Here is a 6,203-nt window from a genome sequence, read left to right on the forward strand (position 1 = left end):
ACATGAAAACGAGGTTTTATGCTGTTGGCAGCTGAAAGGAACAGTAGCCTACTGATCGTAATGAAACATCAGTTACAGATGTTCGATGTCTGCCTTTATGAAAGTTGATTATAGCAAACAGTTGCTCACAAATATAAATGTTGAGCCAAACATAGCAATCATTTTCACAGCCAGCCTGTGTAGTCATGGATATTATTGCTAAAGTTTAGTCTTGTAAAACTCAACCAGGCTTGTAGTATTATTCAAACGATATTTAGCCCTTAGGTCACATTGAAGATCAATAAGTTCGAGCTATAAATCGTTAAATATTAAATGTTATGTTCCGTCTTTTAGATTCCTCCATACTGTACTGTAGCAGTAGGTAAGCAACGTGAAACAGTTACTGAGAATCGGCCTACACACTGCACTCCACTAGATAACTGAGTGGTCGTTTCCCCCTCCTCTACCCACAGCAAGTCTATGTCATTCTGACGTATCTTCCTCTTCGTTTCGGCGAGCGGAAAACACGGCTCTCCCGCTCCCAAGGAGCGCGCGCGCTCGTTGAGCGCTGTTTGTGCAGGTATGCTCTAGAATATCGATTGCAATGGGAGTGTAAACATATTTCTTAATCTTTTCAATTTAGTTTTAAATAAGCGTATCTTATTGTCTGTGTTCTCTCAACGATTAATTAAAATTAGGTTCTAGAGTTTTTTTTTTAAATTTTCCAAGATTTTGTTCAACATGAAACGAGCATTGTTCATTATCCGTTCTTTAACACAGTTTAAACACAAAAATTAAACGGATGTCATCTATATTTTTTCTTACGAGCTTAAAAACAATGTACATGACAATGATCTCCCTGTTGCCTATTCAGAACAAGCCAGATAAAGGGGTTGTTCAGAGTAACACAACCTAATGTGCACTGCCTAGTGATTACAGCGTTGCACGATCTCATAATTCATGTATTTAAAAATGCACGTTATTCTGGAAAACTATTCAAAACATGGCAAAATGGTATTTGACTAATTTGTTGTTCTTTACTAAAGGAATCATCCACCAGAATAAATGATATTACTTACGGTTTACAAGTAGTGTACTGTACAGTAGTTGCAAAAAACCGGACCGACCCTTGTAGCTGATTTCAGAGCCGTGTTCACAGTGACAGCACGATAGACTGGTAACTAAGATTTCCGTGGTTCGAATCCTACCTGGGAAGGAAACTTTTTTTTTTGTTGCTTATTCAAATTTATTGCCAATACTTTTCGATTGCAGCGATATTGTACTACTTAATTAACTTATTATTTCCAGAACATGAATTTTACCAGCTTATTTTCTAATGGCTTTCGAAATGGGCTACGTCAGCAGTCGAAACTACAACAATTTCAATAGATTACTCGCTATCTTATGAATGCGGGCGTGGCATGCGCAGTGGCTCATTTCGGGGACTTTGATTATTCCGTTGGTCCGGTTTTTTTTCCACTACTGTACATATCACTGAACTTTACAGTAATTTATTTAAGGAGAATAGAAACAAGCTACGGTAAAAGTATGCCGTGAGGCCATACGGAGAAATGGAGGTAGAATTCTCGGTTTTTTTTATCTCTGCACAAGGAGATGATATGATTAGAATCACGTTCCAGCCGCCTTTATATCTCCGAGAAGAACCGGTACTCAATTTCACAGGAGACAGTGCACAACCCTTAGTCATCCTGGAAGTTATGATGAAAAAAACATCTCGCCATTACCGGGGTGCGAACTCAAGACCTGAGTCTGCAGTCTATTAACTGAACTACTACAGCTCCAGAATAAACATATACAGAATTGTTTCATTATAACATCAAGGACTTCGCATCCATGACATAAGATTTTCATGTGAGTACTTGAAATGCCTAACAAAAACAAATCACAATTGTCACATTTTCCTCCTTGGTACAAAGAAAAATATTTTTGTTGTCGTCTGCATCTTCGATCATGTCACTTGAGAAAATCTTTCCATTTCATTTTGCTTTATGTTAGACGCCACCACCCGTCGCGACGACGGGTCGAGGTTGAGAACATTTCAACAGCAAGGCTATTTACAATCGCAATCTAAGAGTGTTTCTAAGAAGAAATAAGTAAGTGGCTGTTTCCTTGAAATGATAATATCTATAATAATTGCTTAAGATTTCTTAATATTCATTGTCATGGTTACAATAACATTACACAATCTATTGACTCGAATGTTAAATATAATTTTGTTGACGTTTCCATGGATGTTTCATAGTCTACCAATTCTAGAAGAAAAAAATCAAGTGGCTGTATCGAAGGTACATCCGCAAAGCAGAATACAACATTTATTATAACTAGCTGTACCCGTGCGCTTCACTGCACTTATTAGAAATAAATATAAAGTAATTACATAATTAAAGTAGAACATTCGGTCCAGGGAACATTCGTGTTTGATAGAAGAATAAATCGTTTAATACTTACTTACTTACAAATGGCTTTTAAGGAACCCGAAGGTTCATTGCCGCCCTCACATAAGCCCGCCATCGGTCCCTATCCTGTGCAAGATTAAGCCAGTCTCTATCATCATACCCCACCTCCCTCAAATCCATTTTAATATTATCCTCCCATCTACGTCTCGGCCTCCCTAAAGGTCTTTTTCCCTCCGGTCTCCCAACTAACACTCTATATGCATTTCTGGATTCGCCCATACGTGCTACATGCCCTGCCCATCTCAAACGTCTGGATTTCAAGTTCCTAATTATGTCAGGTGAAGAATACAATGCGTGCAGTTCTGTGTTGTGTAACTTTCTCCATTCTCCTGTAACTTCATCCCGCTTAGCCCCAAATATTTTCCTAAGCACCTTATTCTCAAAAACACTTAACCTATGTTCCTCTCTCAGAGTGAGATTCCAAGTTTCACAGCCATATAGAAGAACCGGTAATATAACTGTTTTATAAATTCTAACTTTCAGATTTTTGGACAGCAGACTGGATGATAAGAGCTTCTCAACCGAATAATAACACGCATTTCCCATAATTATTCTGCGTTTAATTTCCTCCCGAGTGTCATTTATATTTGTTACTGTTGCTCCAAGATATTTGAATTTTTCCACCTCTTCGAAGGATAAATCTCCAATATTTATATTTCCATTTCGTACAATATTCCCGTCACGAGACATAATCATATACTTTGTCTTTTCGGGATTTACTTCCAAACCGATCGCTTTACTTGCTTCAAGTAAAATTTCCGTGTTTTCCCTAACCGTTTGTGTATTTTCTCCTAACATATTCACGTTATCTGCATAGACAAGAAGCTGATGTAGCCCGTTCAATTCCAAACCCTGCCTGTTATCCTGAACTTTCCTAATGGCATATTCTAAAGCGAAGTTAAAAAGTAAAGGTGATAGTGCATCTCCCTGCTTTAGCCCGCAGTGAATTGGAAAAGCATCAGATAGAAACTGACCTATACGGACTCTGCTGTATGTTTCACTGAGACACATTTTAATTAATCGAACTAGTTTCTTGGGAATACCAAATTCAATAAGAATATCATATAATACTTCCCTCTTAACCGAGTCATAAGCCTTTTTGAAATCTATGAATAACTGATGCACTGTACCCTTATACTCCCATTTTTTCTCCATTATCTGCCGAATACAAAAAATCTGATCAATAGTCGATCTATTACGCCGAAAACCGCACTGATGATCCCCAATAATTTCATCTACGTACGGAGTTAATCTCCTCAAAAGAATATTGGACAAAATTTTGTACGACGTCAACAAAAGTGATATTCCTCGAAAGTTACCACAGTTGGTTTTGTCCCCCTTTTTAAAAATAGGTACAATTATGGACTCCTTCCATTGTTCTGGTACAATTTCCTTTTCCCAAATAGCAAGTACAAGTTTATAAATTTCGCTATATAATGCACTTCCACCCTCTTGTATTAATTCTGCTGGAATTTGATCGATACCTGGAGACTTGTACTTTTTCAGATTTTCTATCGCAATTTCGACTTCTGAAAGCGTGGGTTCGGGTATAAATGGCTCAGCAGTTTGTATTTCAATTTCGTCCCGATCATTTCTATTTGGCCTATGTACATTTAGTAGTTGCGCAAAATAGTTTTTCCATCTGTTTAGGATTGATGGAGAGTCTGCAAGCAAGTCACCATTCTCATCCTTGATCACGTTTACCCTTGGCTGATATCCGTTCTTAAATTCCTTTATACCCTTATATAAATCTCGAATGTTTTTATTCTTACTATTTGTTTCTACCTCATTCAGTTTTTCCTTCAAGTAAACTCTCTTTTTATTCCTAAGTGTACGACTTGCTTCCCGTCTTTCATTGAAATAATTATCTCTCTTCTCCTCAACTGGATCCTGTAAGAATTTCAATTTTGCCTGTTTCCTTCTTTCTACTACCATGCAACAATCTTCATCAAACCACGGTTTCTTTTTCTTAGTTTCATAATAACCTATGCTCTGCTCAGCTGCAATTTTGATACTATCTCTGATATTTTCCCACACGCTATTAACATCTAATTCTTTCTCAACTTCGTCGGAACTTTCTAAAGTGGCAAACCTATTCGAAATTTCGACCTGATAATTTTGCTTAGCTTCCTCGTCCTTTAATTTCAAAACATTGAATTTAGTAATATTAACTTGTTGCTCTACTCGCTTGGCTACTGATAATCTTTCTCTTAATTCTCCAATCACCAAATAATGGTCAGAATTACAGTCTGCACCCCTGAAAGTTCGAATATCTACTATACTAGTATGTCTCCGTTTATCTATCAAGATGTGATCTATTTGGTTGTGTGTCAATCCATCTGGAGAAGTCCAAGTATATTTATGTATATCCTTATGGGGGAATGTTGTACTTTTGACAATTAAATTTTTCGATGTGGCAAAGTTGACTAATCTAACTCCATTGTCACTACTAATTGCGTGTAGGCTCTCTTTTCCAATAGTTGGTCTAAAAATATCCTCCCGTCCTACTTTAGCGTTGAAATCCCCCAATAAAATTTTCATATGATATCTAGGGAACTGATCAAAAGTATGTTCCAATTCCTCATAGAAGCTGTCCTTTATATAGTCGTCTTTCTCTTCTGTAGGGGCGTGAGCATTTATAACTATGATGTCGCACCATCTACCCTTAAGTACTAAATATGATAACCTGTCACTGATAAATTCGACCTTTTTTACTGCTGATTTTATAAATCGTTTAATATGCTACTTAATTTAAATTGTATTTAAATAATTAAATTGCTATCATTTTGGTCCAGAAACCACTCATTTGGTATAATGATAATTCGTTTAACATTTTTCTAAATTAGTCTTGAATGCATGCTTTAATAAATCACTCCAAATTAATAGAGTTGATTATGTACGAAGATCATTTTTATGTTTACCTTACTGTGCATCTTTTTTATTTTGTTAAGTTTATTTTATTCACGACTTAACATCTGTGGTCATGTCGCGTGTTTAGAATGTGTGGGTATTTGAGTAGGGCGTTTTTACTCTTTTGAGTTATTGTTTCTATTGTGTGTTGTAGATGGCTTGTGTTCATGTAACTGATTATAGACTTTGATTAATGTTTTTGGTATTGGTAATTGAGGCGGTGATGAATAATGGCATGTATCTTTCCAATCCGGCATTTGCCTTTATGACTAAGGGAAATCATGAAAAACCGCAGTCAGATTGGTCGGCCATGGGGTTTGAACTCGGGACCCCCGAATGCGTGTCTCAAATGCTACCGCCTGAGCCAACTCTCTCGGTTGTATATCATTGTTTATACATATAAAAAAATGATGTACCCTACATAAATATTATTTTAAGAAACACAGGAAATTAATATGGGTAAATTAAGAGCGCAGGAACGCCATTTCATGACACCTTTTAAAATAACTCAGCTCCAGTGATCTCTATGGTAAAATGAGCGTATAAAATTAAAGTATTTTATGTGGACCAAATAAAGTTGCAATAATCAAGTTATACAATATTTCGACAGAATATCAAGTTTTCTCTGCGTACAGATTTCTTTTCATCTTACCTTAGTCCTCATTTGTAGCATTACATCCATCTAGAGAAACTACAAATTTCAAATAGTGAAGGTTAATTAGCTTCTGAGATTACATCATACAAACACACAAAATATTCTAATATTGATAAACGTCAAGGCCGCCTTAAATAGACGGAGTCATTTGTTTTGATTTCATTGTAGCCATCGTCGTCGTT

At 36.5% G+C, this 6,203-nt stretch overlaps 1 protein-coding gene across 1 annotated transcript in view; it reads right to left on the reverse strand.

The window, feature by feature from the left end:
* The window catches only part of LOC138704494 (uncharacterized), a 222,540-nt gene that overhangs the window by 209,346 nt on the left and 6,991 nt on the right, over positions 1–6,203 (reverse strand). The gene's annotated exons all lie outside the window — the stretch shown is intronic.

This window comes from Periplaneta americana, chromosome 1 (assembly GCF_040183065.1).
Source record: "Periplaneta americana isolate PAMFEO1 chromosome 1, P.americana_PAMFEO1_priV1, whole genome shotgun sequence".
Lineage (NCBI taxonomy): Eukaryota > Metazoa > Arthropoda > Insecta > Blattodea > Blattidae > Periplaneta > Periplaneta americana.